The sequence below is a fragment of the Balaenoptera acutorostrata genome, chromosome 18 (assembly GCF_949987535.1).
Source record: "Balaenoptera acutorostrata chromosome 18, mBalAcu1.1, whole genome shotgun sequence".
Lineage (NCBI taxonomy): Eukaryota > Metazoa > Chordata > Mammalia > Artiodactyla > Balaenopteridae > Balaenoptera > Balaenoptera acutorostrata.
This window is the reverse complement of record NC_080081.1, coordinates 40,785,726-40,802,616: the sequence shown is the minus strand read 5'-3', so window position 1 is coordinate 40,802,616 and position 16,891 is coordinate 40,785,726.

Below are 16,891 nucleotides of genomic sequence, written 5' to 3'. Positions count from 1 at the left end.
GATGAGCCTGAAACTGCACTTGAGGGGCTTTATTTAGCTCAATTAGCTGACTTCACTATCTTGAGCTCTAATATTGTACTGGCTAAGCCTTTTAGTGTGCACTAAATCCCAGCCACATAAAAGTGAAGCTAAATAGTATTTACAGGTCTTTTTCATACAAAGTACTAACCAGCATTTCATTTATAATCCTATAATAACCCTTTGTAATCTGCATACCAATGCAGTGCAAATAACACATTTACTTTAGAAATGAGCATAATTAGATTATATAGATCCTAGTTGAATTAGACTGAGTGACTTTTTGCTAGCATCCTCTGGTAACTCAAGAAAATTTTATTACTTGGCTGCCTTTTCTCTTTTAATCTAAATGATCAGTTTTTGGCATGAGCCTCGAAAATCTTCAGAATCTTTCACAGTTTGGTTTATATGAAGATATTTTTTTTTCCCCAGCAGTAAAAAAAATTGTAGTGTTGAACACAGAGCTAGAGTGAATGTTATCTTGTAAACACTCGAGATAAGGAGTTGAAACATAAAACATAAAATAAAAGATGATGTAAGAATTATTTATAATTGGGTTTAGTATGATTTTTGTAATTACGCTTTTAATTAATGTCTTGGAGGATATGCTTTACTCCTATGCATAATTTAAATCAAATTGGTATTATATATTACATAGTTCAAGCCTAGCTTTCCACTTAACAATGTATCAGAAATTTGCATCAGATAATTCAACCTATTCCAGCCATTTATTCACTAAAATAGTTTTGTGTACCTATTATGGGTCTCTTACATTTGGTTAAGTGGTGACAATTGCATGCTTGTTTCAAAGAATTCTCCTCCTGGAACACAAATGATAATCAAAGATAAGGCAGAGAGTGTGATAACAACAATGTAAACCAATTATTCATAAAGTAAATCCCAGCTCTTCTGGTTAAGGAAATGCAAATGTATTAAGAGCTATTTACAACCCTAACACATTTCTACTCTCGCTTCTAGGTCCTCCCAATAAGCACAAATCCATATAAAGTAGGCATGCATTTCTACACACATGTCACTGAAAAGGACTCTTGTACTCTCAAGATAATGGAGGGTTAAATCCACAGCATGCTTCTATCCATCTCTTTATTCTTCCACCAGGGAAATTTTAAAACTTAGGTAAAATAACACAAAGACAGATTGGGAGACTATCCTCAAGAATATTTGTTGTTGTTTTTGTTGTATTTCTCTAACTCTCCTGTAAATTCCACAAGGGAAAACTTGTTTCAAGGTCTTCTCTGCTCAGAAAACAGTCTCAAGAGAGTAAAAGTGCCTCATTTTTTTTTTGGGTCTCAGCAGACTATATTTACAGGGTAGTTAAGAAATATCATAAGGTTGTAATAAATATGAACATTTACTTAATTTAAAAAACAGGCAAATACGGGCTTCTTCAGAGTCCTATATCTCAAAGTATGTAATAAACGTGTGTGATTGTATGTGTATCTAAATGTCAAATGTTTTTACATGTATAAAGATACATAATTGTGATTTACTCTTTTGTATTTTATATTATGCCTAGTAAACAAACCACAACATTCTCATAGTTAGTTTCTGTCCTTTTCCTCACCCAGACCCTTAAAGATACATTGCAAATTTTTGCTGACATCATTTTAGCCCAAGCTGCCCTGAGAGCCCCTAGAAGCCTCTTCTAACTGGTCTCTTGCTTCCATTCTTGTAATGTTCAATTAATTCTCTATACTTCAGCCAGAGTGATGTTTTAAAAAAAATGTCATCTTTTTATTTAAACTATTCAGTGTACTCCCATCACCCTCAAATGAAAATGCAGTGTTTAATCACAGCTATTCAGTTGTATGTAATATGGCTGTTTCTCACCTCTGCAAACTCGACCTAAACTATTTTATTTCCTACACACTACTATCGTCTAGACACACTGGTCTCTTTTCGGTTCTCTAAACACAAACTTTTCCCTTCCTCTAGGCCTTTGCATGATTTACGTTCAATAACTGTAAAGTTACTTCTTCAAAGGCTGGTTTTGGTGTTCTGAACTAAAACTGTCACCTTATGGAGGCCATTCTGTAGTTCCTCATTTAAAGTGGCCTTTACTAGTTCAGTTTTTATCCCATCATTTGGATTTTTGTTATTCCTTCATAACACTTGTTCCAGTCTCTGAGAGTAGTATTTATTGTTTTACTTGCTTATTGTCTATTTCTTGCAAAAGTATAAGCAGAGGATTAGGGTCCTTGATTTCCTAGTTCACCTTTTTTATTTTTGTACTTGACATAGTTACTGACATCTAGGAGCCACACAGCTGAACACTAGGTGAATGTGTTGTACATCCTGGTGGCAAGAGGAGGGAAGTACGTTCCCATCCTGGGATGATTATGGATCTCAGTGGCTTCTGCTTAAGATTATAATTATATATACACAATCATCTACAGAACGTGGTTATTTTATATCTCCTGGCTGTAGTAAAGTTGCAGAAAAGATTTGTGTAGCTCAAGAGTTTTCTAATATTTACATTTTTTAAAATTTACGTGAATTATTTTGTCCATAGCATCAGCATCCCTTCATATTTTTAATTCTTTCAATCCTCTTCTGGAACTTTCCCTTTTTCTCATTTGGTTCTATTGATTCTAACTTATCTCTTAGTCCTATATCCTTCGTTCTTATCTTTATACTTTGCTAAATAAGTTTACAAATGATCATGACTCCATCTACTACATTTACATTGAAAACCACTTGTCCAATATTGATCTTTTACATGCAGGACCATAACCTAACACCTTGAAATGTGGCATGATTTAGATAATGGACTTTTACCTCAGTCTTGCCAGGTTAAAAACAAATCAGTTTTCTTCTTCATATGTCTTTCTCCTTACAAATTTTGTTTCTTTTGTTGGTATGTCCAAGGCTAGAAATTTTGGCGTCATCTTTAAATCAATATTCTTTATTTTTGTCTTTTTTTGCTTTCTTTGCTCTTAGTACTTCCTTCACAGTCCCTCTTGAACATATCCTTTATATTTCTTTTCCCATAACCCTCACTCTAATCCCTTAACTCACTCTTGAATAACTATAAATATTTACTATCTAGTTCACTGCCTCCAGATTCTTTCTACAATCCACCACCACCAGACTGTATTTGAAAAGACATTTTTCATTATTTTTGCCCCCATACAAGAACCCAGAGTGGTTTACAGTAATCTATGTAAAAAGAACACACACACACACATTCCTCCCAAACCAAACTTCTAAAATCTTTTGATAAGTTTGGCTCTTTTAAAAACTAACTTACTATTTTATTTATTTTCTTAGCAACAGTGGACCATATTTGTTTTCTCCTCCATATCATTCAGTATGTTAGTACCCAGCTTCAAATTATTTTATTTTTTCTTCCCTTCTCTATACCCATATGAAATACATCATTTACAGCTAAATTTAAATATCTCTGTTAATTCTCATTCCACCCCATGTTGAACTATTTCTTCTTTATATGTTTTTTAAAAGATTTTATTGGAGTATAGTCGATTTACAATGTTGTGTTAGTTCAGGTGTACAGCAAAGTGAACCAGTTATACATATACTTATATCCACTCTTTTTTTTTAGATTATTTTCCCACATAGGCCATTACAGAGTATTGAGTAGAGTTCCCTGTGCTATACAGCAGGTTCTTATTAGTTATCTATTTTATATATAGTAGTGTGTACATGTCAATCCCAATCTCCCAATTTATTCCTCACCCCATCCCCTGGTAACCATAAGTTTGTTTCCTACATTCGTGACTCTAATTCTGTTTTGTAAATAAGTTCACTTGTACCCTTTTTGTAGATTCCACATATAAGTGATATCATATGATATTTGTCTTTATTTCTTCTTTAGATTTCAAACTCCCTTATATCTTGTACCATGAATATTATTGCTTAAATATGTATGTCGTATTTATGTATTTACTTCCTGCAATGTGAGAAGCTACCTTTTATATTCTTAGTCATGCTCATCAAGGAAGTACAATTTAAACTATCTTCAAATATTAAAGTTGGAAAGTGGTTTATAAATCTAAATGTAGGTAGTAAAAGAGTTAAATTTATAAAAAATACTAATTTACAAATAACTATGTGTACATACTATATTTTTTTTTTTTTTTAACTGCTATTCTTGTCTGCTTACATTCTTTTTATGTATGTATGTATGTATGTATGTATGTATGTATGGCTTTGTTGGGTCTTCGTTTCTGTGCGAGGGCTCTCTCCAGTTGTGGCAAGCGGGGGCCACTCTTCATCGCGGTGCGTGGGCCTCTCACTATCTCGGCCTCTCGTTGCCGAGCACAGGCTCCAGACGCGCAGGCTCAGTAATTGTGGCTCACGGGCCGAGTTGCTCCGCGGCACGTGGGATCCTCCCAGACCAGGACTCGAACCCGCGTCCCCTGCATCGGCAGGCAGACTCTCAACCACTGCGCCACCAGGGAAGCCCTACATACTATATTTGTAACAATTCTTACATACCTGCACTAATATAAATTACTTTAAGTCAAAAGTGATAGAGTTTTTAGTTTTGTTTTGTTTTGTTTTTTTTTGGCTGCACAGCAAGGCATGTGGGATCTTGGTTCCCTGACCAGGGATTGAACCAGTACCCCCTCCAGTGGAAGGGTGGAAACATTGGATTGCCAGGGATGTCCCTAAAAGTGATAGAGATATTTTTAAAAGCACCTTGAGAAAATATCACTCCTCCTTTTACATGAAGAGATACTTAAAATTCCCCGATGTGCCCAAAGAGGATATAATGAATAAATACATTTTAAAATATCCTTACATTTTGGAATCCATCATCTTTACAAATATTTAAAGCCTAAAGTCCCAAATGTTTTATAATTTTTCTTAGGAACGTAATATAATAATATTAATAAATTGGTATTGGTGGGAAAATGAAGAACATCAATAAATGCTATAGTTCTACACTAAATTTATCTTACACCTAAGACTAAGTCTTTGACTCTACAATACAATTTTGAAATATTTCACTTTGCAAAGCTGCTCAAGACAGCAGAGACAAATAGTATATAATATGTTCATAGTTAGTAATGCTGCTTTCTTTTCATTTTGACACATCTGGGGCATGCAATTATTCACAAAGGTCACTTTCTAAAGAAGAAAAATAACAGTGACTAAAGGCAGCATTTAGGTTTCAAATAGACTATGACAATTTAATCAATGACAAACTCCCAATGTCAAGAACAATCTTATTCCTATGTAGACAGAGAATGACATTTCATCAGAGCTAAAGTACAATTGCCCACATTAAAAACTAGCCAAAAGGAAAAAAAAAAAAAAAAAATTAGTATGGACTCTAAGATTTAGAGAAAAAAGAGAGGAGAGAGATACAAAGTTATTTTAACTTTAAAAGTGAATACAACTTTACTTTCTTGACTGGCATTTTCAAAAATGTCTTATTATGAACTAAGTAATCTTAAGGATACATGAAATTCAAAGCTTGGATGAGAGAATATAACTTACCACCTCGCCCCTCCCCCACCCCATTAAACACTTTCCAAATTTGTACTGCAATTTATTGACTGAGAAATATAACATGTTAAGATTTCCCTTTCAGCTGTTTTTTTTGTTTTCCAAAATCAAAGCGATGTCTTAAATCATGTGTATAACACATTTTAAGTTGTTTTGAAATGTAGCTTAAAAATATCTTTCTTGAAATATTCTGGAATGCCAACTTTTATATTTGTTTTTAAAATAATATTCCTCAGTATTTTCAATCAGCATCGATAACACTTCAATCTAGGTATATATAGGCTATAACTGTTATTATTATTTACCTGGGAGAGTACTATTTTTTTTTTTAAACAATATCTTACACTGTTGTTTTCAACTTTTTTTTTTTTTTTAATTATTATTTATTTTATTTTATTTTGGCTGTGTTGGGTCTTCGTTTCTGTGTGAGGGCTTTCTCTAGTTGTGGCAAGTGGGGGCCACTCTTCATCGTGGTGCGCGGGCCTCTCACTATCGCGGCCTCTCTTGTTGCGGAGCACAGGCTCCAGACGCGCAGGCTCAGTAGTTGTGGCTCACGGGCCCAGTTGCTCCGCGGCATGTGGGATCTTCACAGACCAGGGCTCGAACCCGTGTCCCCTGCATTGGCAGGCAGATGCTCAACCACTGCGCCACCAGGGAAGCCCTGGAGAGTACTATTTTTAATGATATTTCAAATCTGATACTCAGTTTCTATTAGTTAAAATAAATGTAGCAGTACTTTAATACACATGAGGCTTTGAGATGATTCAGCAACACAGTATATATAAGCCTTAACAATGTTTTAGAGCTATATTTGTCAATAAATTTTTTAATGTATTAATCATTCTGTGCTTACTTCATATTCTTCAAAATGTATATCTTTTTTTGTATGAGATGAGATACTCTGGGCTCTTTTGTGAAATACTCTAAAACAGAAAGGCATTGTGATAAGATATTCACATAACCTTTGTTCAAACACTTTCAAAACAGTATTTTAGGAGAGAAGGAGAATAAGACAAGCAGCCTGATTTCCAATGGAAATAGCTAATCCAACCATGATGTGATGAGATAGATGTGTGCTAGAGTTAAGGATCATGAGATTCCTGAAACAGGTAGAATAGTATTAGAAAATGGAAAGTGTTGAATAAAAAGTGTTATACTCTAGTATGTTTCTGCAAGCTGAAATGCCTGGATTAATTTTACTAAATCATAAAATTTTCATTTCATATTAAGAAAAAGTATTTGTTATAGGTAATTGTAGTTGGGAAAACAGCATGCTCTTTTTTCCCAGACTACCACTACTAGATATGCATAAATATTAAAGACTATATAATTAAGAGAGGAGGGTAAATTAAGTGTGAAACTTATGGATAATATAGCTAAACTAGTTTTACCTGCAAACATTTACAAGAATATCCAAGAGAGAGAAAAATTGCAATTAAGAAGGAAAATTCTACATTTTCTATAAATAGAAGAATTGCTATTTGTTAACTAGAGAAGAAAAAAAAAAGAATAAGAATAGTTGGAAAAAATAGATTAAGCATTGTAATAGTCAATCTTCAAATTACAGTTTTTCAAGAGTCTGTTACACTGTCAATTTTTAAATTTTACTTTGTTTTCACATTCTTCAACTCTAAATGGCCAAAATCTTTCCATTTCACCCACCCACCTGATCACCTTAAATCTTTCCTGTTGATTGTCATTTCCCACACTCCATCTTGTTTTACTTGAAAGTATCTGAGATTGCTGAGTATGAAATTGATAGTGATTACTTTGCATTTTAGAAAAGGCTCTCAATAAGCTAATTTCTCCCGAATAAACTTCAAACTGTACAATACCTACAAATGTTTACAATAGAGCTGTGATTCTGTGGGTGGGTATTATGTGATTAAATCCATGAATCCTATCTAAAGCCCCTTAGAAATGTTGAGATAGGTTTATTTCTAAACCCTTGACTATAAAGTGACTATGACTAAATTTTTCTTCAATTTCTCTTTTTTTCAATTTTATAACAAGAATTGCAAGATAGTTTATAAAATTTTAAAATATCATCATTGGAATCTGAAATAAATGTTCTAATCTACTTAAAGTAAATCCCTTGTAGATTTTACAAAGTATAACCAACATCAGTGACATATTTTTCACCTCTCTAACTCATCATGTATACACGTAAATCATGTTATATTTAGATTCTATAAAAAAGATTGAAAATGTTTATTGACACATTTACAGAATCCCCACAATAGATCTGGAGTTTCTAAATCATGCATACATAAAAGACAAAATCTTCCATTGTATACAACTACTTTACACCATTAAAATAATAGATTGCTGCAGTTTTTTTTTTCTTAATAGCAACAGAATAAGCTAAAGAATATCATTAGATTTCAATATCCTAGGTCACTTTTATGCACAGAGTAGATAAACATTTAGTGTTAATTAAGAAAAATCCAAAGGAGGTTTTATTTTTGAGGTTAATCCTTTTATCCCTAGGCTTTGACCCCTATTAAAATTCAAAGATCCCCTTGGGAGAAGAGATACTTTATCAACTATAAGCCATTAAGTGTGAATAAAAGGTCTGAAATCTAAATGGCAATGGAGACAGGAGAATATGGTATTGGTAGAAAAATTTTTTTTTAATTTTAAAATTTAAAAAGAATTTTAAAAAATTGGTAGAAAGAATTGCCTTTCTCATGGGAAGCATGAGAAAAACATTTTCATTTATTTTTTTCCTCAAGTCTTCAGAAGATGTAAAGCAATGTGCATACTGACCTTTGAAACCAAGATAACTATTGTGGTCTTCAAAATTTTTGTCATTGTGTTAAATTATGTACAACTGAACCATTTCAACATTTCCTGGTGTATGAAGGGTGGTGATACTATAACATTTTCTGATGTTTCTTTCCTGAGGTTCCTCTTTTCATCTTTGCCAATATTAGACCAGAAGATGGAAGATAGTGAAAATGGAGGAGCAAGGAATGAGATTCATATATATACATTTGTAGAATACATAATATGGCTTAGACTATCCACCCAAGAACATTAATTTGAGCACTGACTATAGGTTAAGTTCACTGCTAGACTTTAGGGATACAAAATTGATTAATCCTTGATTACAATCACAGTTCAGATTCTAATGTTAATATGAATACCAAAGTCTGTTCATTTTGGCCTAACCTGAAGGAGTCTTTCATTTGCCCTTTTATCAAATTGAAGTATAGTTGATTTACAATATTGTATTAGTTTCAGTTGTACAAACAATAATTCGATATTTTTATAGAATATAATCCATACAGAGTTATTGTAAAATATTGACTATATTCCCTGTGCTTATTTATTTTATACCTAGTAGTTTGCATCTTTTAATTCCTTTCACCTACTTTGCCCCTAACCCCTCCCCTCTCCCCACTGTGAACAACTAGTTTGTTTTCTGTATCTGTAAGTCTGTTTCTCTTTGGTGATACACATTTGTTTGTTTATTTTTTAGATTCTCCATGTAAGTGATAAGATAGAGTATTTGTATTTCTATGTCTCACTTATTTCGCTAAGCTCAACACTCTTTAGGTTTATCCACTTTCTGCAAATCACAGAATTTCTCTTTTTAATGGTTAAGTAATATTCCATTGTATGTATAAATACCATATCTTCTTTGTCCATTCATCTGTTGATGGACACTTAGGTTTCTTCCATATCTTAACTATTGTGAATAATGTTGCTATAAACATTAAGGTGTATGTATTATTTCAAATTAGTGTTTCTGTTTCCTTCTGATATATACACAAGAGAAGAATTCCTGAATCATATGGTAATTCTATTTTCAGTTTTCTGAGGAACCTCCATCTTGTTTTCCAGAGTGGCTGCACCAATTTACATTCCCACTAACAGTGTATGAGTGCTCCCTTTTCTCTACATCCACACAAACATTAGTGACTTGTCATTTTGATGATAGCCATTATAACAGGTATGAGGTGATATCTCATTGTAGTTTTGATTTGCATTTCTCTGACCATTAGCTATATTAAGCACCTTTTCATATGTCTTTTGGTCATCTGTATGCCTTCTTTGAAAAAATGTCTATTCGTGTCTTCTGCTCATTTTCTAATCCAGGTTTTTGTTTTTTGACATTGAGTTGTATGAGGTGTTTATATATTTTGGATATTAATCCCTTAACAGTTATGTCATTTTCAAATATTTTCTCCCATTCAGTAGGTTGTCTTTTCATTTTGTTGATGGTTTCCTTTGTAGTGCCAAAGGTTTTAAGTTTAATTATGTCCCATTTGTTTATTTTTGCTTCTGTTTCTTTTGCCTTAGGAGACAGATCCAAAAATACATTGACATGAATTATGTCAAAGATTGTTCTGCCTATGGTCTCTTCTATGAGTTTTATGGTTTCAGGACTCACATTAATGTCTTTAATCCATTTGGAGTTTATTTTTGTATAGGGTGTGAGGCACCATTCTAATCTCATTCTTTTACATGTAGCTGTCCAGTTTTCCCAGCACCACTTATTGAAGGACTGTTTGTTCTCCATTGTATTGCCTTAGTCCTTTGTCTTAGATTAATGGGCCACTTGTGTGTGGGTTTAATTCTGGACTCTCTATTCTGTTCCACTGATCTATATGTCTGTGTTTGTGCCAGTATCATACTGCTTTGATTACTGTAGCTTTGTAGTATAGTCTGAAATCAGGGAGTGTGCTACCTCCAGCTTTGTTCATTTCTCTCAAGATTGCTTTGACAATTTGGGGTCTTTTGGTGTTCCATATAAATATTAGGATTATTTGTTCCAGTTCTGTGTAAAATGTCATGGGTATTTTAGTAGGGATTACATTACATTTGTAGATTGCTTTTGGTAGTATGAGCATTCTAACAATATTAATTCTTCCATCAAAGAACACTGAATATCTTTCCATTTCTTTGTATCATCTTCAATTTCCTTCATCAGTGTTTAACAGTTTTCAGAGAATAAGTCTTTCACCTACTTGGTTAATTTAATTCCTGGGTATCTGATTCTTTTTGACACATTTTAAACAGGATTATTTTCTTGCTTTCCCTTTCAAATAGTCCATTATTAGTGTATAGAAAAGCAACAGATTTCTGTATATTCATCTTGTATTGTGCAACTTTACTGAATTCATTTATTAGTTCTAACAATTTTTTGGTGGAGACTTTAATGACACCCTATGTATATATATATATAGTGTCATGTCATCCACAAATAGTGACAGTTTTACTTCTTCCCTTCCAATTCTGGTGACTTTTATTTCTTTTTCTGTCTGGTTGTTGTGGCTAGGACTTCTAATACTATGTTAAATATAAGTGGTAAGAGTGGGCATCCTTGTCTTCTTCCTGATTTTAGAGGAAAGGCTTTCAGCTTTTCATCATTGAATATAATATTAGCTGTGGGTTTGTCATGCCTTTATTATGTTTCCTCTATACTCATGTTGATGAGAGTTTTTAATCATAAGTGTATTTTGAATTTTGTCAAATGATTTTCTGCTTCTATTGAGTTGATTGTGTGATTTTGTACTTCCTTTTGTTAATGTGGTGTATCACATTGATTGATTTGTGAATATTGAACCATCCTTGTATCCCTGGAATAAATCTCACTTGATCATGGTATATGATCTTTTTTACATATTTTTGAATTTGGTTTGCTAATATTTTGTTGAGGATTTTTGCATCTATATTTATTGGCGATATTGGCCTGTAATTTTCCTTTTTTTGTAGTGTCTTCATCTGGTTTTAGTGTCAGGGTAATGGCGGCCTTGAATGAATTTGGGAATGTTCCATCTTCAATTTTTTTGGAATAGTTTGAGAAGGATAGGTATTAGTTCTTCTTTATATGTTTGATAGAATTACCCTGTGGAAGCTGTTGGGTCCCAGACTTTTGTTTGCTGGGGTTTATTATTATTATTATTATTATTATTATTATTATTATTATTATTACAAATTCAATTTCATTAATAGTGATACGTTTGTTCAGATTGTTTGTCCCTTCCTGATTCAGACTTCAAAGTTTGTATGTTAACAAAAATGTATCCATTTCTTCTAGGTTGTCCAATTTTTTGGCATATAACTGTTCATAGTATTCTTTTATGATTTTTTGTGTCTCTGTGGTATTGGTTATAATTTCTACTCTTTCGTTTATTATTTTGTTTACTTAAGTCCTCTTTCTTTTCTTTTCAATGAGCCTGCCTATAGGTTTATCAATTTTGTTTATCTTTTCAAAAAACTAACTCTTGGTTTCATTAATTCTTTTTATTGTTTGTTTGTTTGTTTTTGTCTCTAATTTATTTCCTCTCTGATCTTTATTATTTCCTTCCTTCTGCTGACTTTGGGCTTTGTTTGTTTTTGATTTTCTAACTCTTTAGATGGTAGGTTAAGTTGTTTATCTGAGATTTTTCTTGTTTCTTCAGGTAAGCTATATCACTATAAATTCCCATCTTAGAAATGCTTTTGATGCATTCCATAGATTTTGGAAAGTCATGTTTCCATTTTCATTTTTCTTCTGGTATTTTCTGATTTCCTTTTTAATTATGTACTGGACCTATTGGTTTTTTAGTAGTATGTGGTTTAGTCTTCATATGTTTGTGCTTTTCTCATTTTTCTTTCTGTAATTGATTTCTAGTTTTATACCATTGTGGTTGGAAAAAATGCTTGATATAATTTCTATCTTCTTAAATTTGTTGATACTTGTTTTGTGGCCTAGAATGTGATCTGTTTTGTTTGTTTGTTTTTGGCCATGCAGCACAGCTTGCAGGATCTCAGTTGCCCAACCAGGGCCTGAACCTGGGCCACGGCAGCAAAAGCCTGAGATCCTAACCACTAGGCCAACAGGAAACTCCCAAATGTGATCTATTTTTGAGAATGTTCCCTGTTCACTTGAAAAGAGTGTTTATTCTGCTGTTTTCTAATGTAATGTGACATAGATATCTATTAAGTCCAACTGGTCTATTGTGTCACTGTTGCCTTATTGAGTTTTCTGTCTGGATGATTTGTCCGTTGATGGAAGTGGGGTGTTAAAGTCCCCTACTATTATTGTATTATTGTCAATCTCTCCCTTTATGTCTGTTAATATTTGATTTTATAGTTAGGCACGCCTGTTTTGCATGCATATATATTAACGAGGGTAATATCCTCTTCTTTTATTGGTCCCTTTATTGTTTTATAACATCCTTCTTTGTCTTGTTTTATAGATTTGTTTTAAGTATTATTTTGTCTGATGAGTATTGCTACCCCTGCTTCCCTGTCATTTCCATTTGCATGAAATATCTCTTTCCATCTCCTAACTTTCAGTCTGTGTGTGTCTTTAGCTTTGAAATAAGTCACTTGAAAACGGCATATAGATGGATATTGTTTTTTTTAATCCAATCAGCCATACTATGTCTTTTGATCGGAGCATTTAGTCCATTGACATTTAAAGTAATTATTGATAAGTATGTACTTAATGCCATTTTATTACTTGTTTTCAAGTTGTTTTTGTAGTTCTTCTCTGTTTTTTTTCTTCTTTTTGTTTCTTCTCTTGTGGTTTGATGATTTTCTTTAGTGGTTGCTTGTGTTCTTTTCTCTCTAGTTTTTGTGTATCTATTTTAGGTTTTCTATTTGTGGTTACCATGTGGTTCATATATGTTAACCTATAACTATATCTACTTGTTTTAAACAGGTAGTCCTTTAAGTTCAAACACATTCTACTGTACCTACATTTTTTATTCCCCTCCTTCACTTTTTGTGTTTTGGATGTCATGTTTAACATCTTCATGTTTATCCTTTTACTGATTATTATCATTACAGTTGATTTTATAATTTTTTTGTATTTTAATCTTCATACTAGCTTATTTAAGTGGTTGATCTTCAGCCTTCACTATATATTTGCCTTTATTTGTTGGATTTTTCCTTTCCTATAGATTATTTCTTCTTCTTATAGCATTTTTTCCCACTTAGAGAAGACCCCTTAACATTTCTTTGATGGTAAGTTTATTATTGATGAACTCTTTTAGTATATGCTTGTCTGAGAAGTTCTTTATCTTTCCTTCAATTCTAAATGATAATCTTGCTGGGTAGATTACCCTAGGTTACAGGTTTTTCTCTTTCAGCACTTTGAATGTATCACAGCACTCCTCTCTGGCCTGCAAAGTTTCTGCAGAAAAATCAGCTGGTAGCCTTGTGGGGATCCCCTTGTATGTGACTCTTTGTTTTTCTCTTGCTGTCTTTAGAATTATCTCTTTATCTTTACCTTTTGCCATTTTAATTATGATATATCTTTGTGTGGGTCTCTTTGGGTTCATTGTGTTTGGGTCGCTCTGTGCTTCTTGTACCTGGATATCTGTGTCCTTTTTCAGGTTTGGGAAGTTTCAGCCATCATTTCATCATATGCATTTTTGACCATCTTCCCTCTTTCTTCTCCTTTGGGGACCCTTATAATGTGAATGTTGGTAAGCTTGATGTTACCCCAAGATCATTTAAACTGTTCACATTTTTAAATTTTGTTTTTTTGTCTTACTGTTCTCACTAGGTGATTTCCATTATTCTTCTTCTTGATCATATAAGCATTCTTCTGTATCACCTAGAATGCCATTCATTTCTTCTTGTGTGTTTTTCATTTCAGTTATTTTAGTCTTAAGGTCTGACTCATTCTATTATATATTTTCTAGTTCTTTGTTAGAGTTCTAACTATGTTCATCTATTATTTTCCCTAATCCAATTACTATTATTACTAATAATGCTTTGAATTCTTTATCTGATAACTTGTCTGTTTCTGTTTCATTAGTTGTTTTTCCAGGGGTTTTCTCTTGCTCTTTCAATTGAGATGAATTCCTTTGTCTTCTCATTTTGCTTAACTTTTCCTGTCTCTGTGAAATTATGTGATACAGTTACCTATTGTATTCTTGAAGAGCTTTACTTGTGTGTGATTGTCCCTATATAGTTGGTGTGCCCAGTGGCTTTGTGGGAGAGCTGGATTGATGTGAACACGAGTCACATAGTTTCTCAGGTTTTTTTGGCATCTCTCACCTTGGTGGGAGGTGGGGCTGAAGATGAGATGTATAGAGCCAGAGCTAAGTGTGAACTGAGGCTTCCTCTCTTCTCAGTGGCCATCACTGCCCTATCAGGGTGGAGATCTGGTCTCAAGTTGCTGGAGCAGAAGGCCTGAGGGTCAGGTCTGATCTGGCTTTTTTCCCTGTAAACATGTGCTCTCTCACCTCCCAGCACTGGCAATCTCACCCCCGAGGGGAGTGGTGCTGAAGCAAGCGGTGTTGGCATGGTGGGGCTGGTGTTGGCATTCAGCATGTGTCAGGACACAGGCTGTGGTGGTTTGCCTGGGGTTCAAGACCCAGACTGTTTCTGATGCTGTGTGTTAGGGCCTGTAATGGCTGCCCATACCCTGTTCAGATGCCATGTAGGTCTGAAGATGCCACCTCTTTGTCTTACACTTGGGTCTGAGTTGCTTTCATGTCTCACAGCCAAGCTCTACTTTTGTGCCACACAACCAAGCCCTCTTCCCAATGCAGAGCTGCATCACAAATCAAGTGGTGTTAGACCAATCGCTGGGGTCAGGAAGGGGCATGTGTTGGTGTGCTCATGGAAAACTGACCAGCCACTGGTGCAATTTTTAATCCACCTTCACCTCCCTGATTCAGGAGCAAGCATGTGTGCACATGCTCCTCACAAGGAGAGTCCAGGCTTCCTGCAGACTTCATGTTAGTCCTACTGGCCTTCCAACCAGCTAAGGGGGCTCTTCTTCCTTGTGGCAGACCACAGGACTGGGGCATCCAGTATGTAGCTTGAATCACTCACTCCCCAGGGAGGATCTCTGCCCATGTAATCTCCCTTTTCCTCTGAGTCCCCTCCCAGGGACACAGGTCCCAACCTAATCACTTTTCTTCCCTTCTTACTCAATCCTGTGTGGATTTTCCTTACAACCTTGGTTGTATGGGAGTCTTTCTGCCAGTCTCCAGTTAGTTTTCAGTGATAATTGCTCCCTGTGTAGATGTATTTTTGATATGTTTACAGAGAAGGTGAGTTTCACATCCTCCTACTCCACCATCTTGGTGTCCTCCTTCATTAACCATTTTAATCATTTTTTTTCCATTAGTAGATAGAAATACATATTATTATTAATTATTAGATTATCTGCCTCAAAGCATATGTGTTGAGTTCCAATTTTCTACTAAAATGTTGATTGTGATACAAGGAAAATAATACACTAAAGATCAATTAAATCATTTCAAAATGTCTAATAAACCACATCCTTTAAGGGCAACACATGGTTTTCCCTAATTTCTGCATTCCAAAATTTCAACTACATCCACAAACCAAGTTCCTATGATTATACAAGAATTTGAAAAGAGACATAGAAGAAACATCCTGCACATTTTAAATATGTGTAAAATAATATATGCAAAAAAATCAATAAAATAACTGATATTTTGATTTTTACTTATAGTTACATTAGGATTCAATACATTGAGATACCTTTACTGTTAATTAAAACTACATAAGCTAATTTAAAAATGTTCATCAAGTGATATCAATGTCTGATTTTTAAATGTTTTGAAGTTTTTGAAAAAAAGGTTCTATACTTTATTGTTCTATTTTATTCTTACAAGAAATAAGTGAGTGTTTATAACAAGTTATTTCTATATTTTAAAAGTGATGAAACAAAAATTCAATTATAAATAAAACCTGGATACTTATTGCTAAAGTCAGAACAAGAAATTGGAGTTTGTTTCCGTGTACTGCTTCTTAATTGCCACTCCAATATTGATAATCTATATCACCTCTATTCACTGTATACAATGTCAAAACTTTTAACAGTGGAGTTGAGACTAATAGAGGAGCCATAGACATCTGTGTTGGTATATCAAATGTATTTGGTGATGAAACTTTGTAACATGGGATAATTTAAAATTACAGGAGGTGAAAAGGAGGAGGGTCACCTGTGCAAGGACAGGACAAGGTCGATATTTTTAAAAGAGGAGGTTAAAATAGTACATGTAATTTATACCTTTCAGTAAATTTACAAGTGCCAAAACAGAACCCAAATCCTGTAATCCCACTGCTACCCTTTCTAGGGAAAATGAGGGCTACAAGAAGAAATAATATTTTGTTAAGGGACAAAATGGATTTTGACTTTTTTACAGAGGGTTTTCTTATGAAAAGACATTCTAAAATTTCTCAAGCAGGAATTGTTTCAGAAAAGCTTTATGAATAGTGTGTGAGTAGTGATGATTCTTCCCCTTTATCTTTCCTCCATTCATTGATGTCTGAACTTTTACACATAACAATAATAAATATTTCAATATACAATAAGATAAATTATTTTTTAAATGAATATTTCTGCTTGGAAAAATTTACAATCTGACTGAAATCAATACACAAAAAT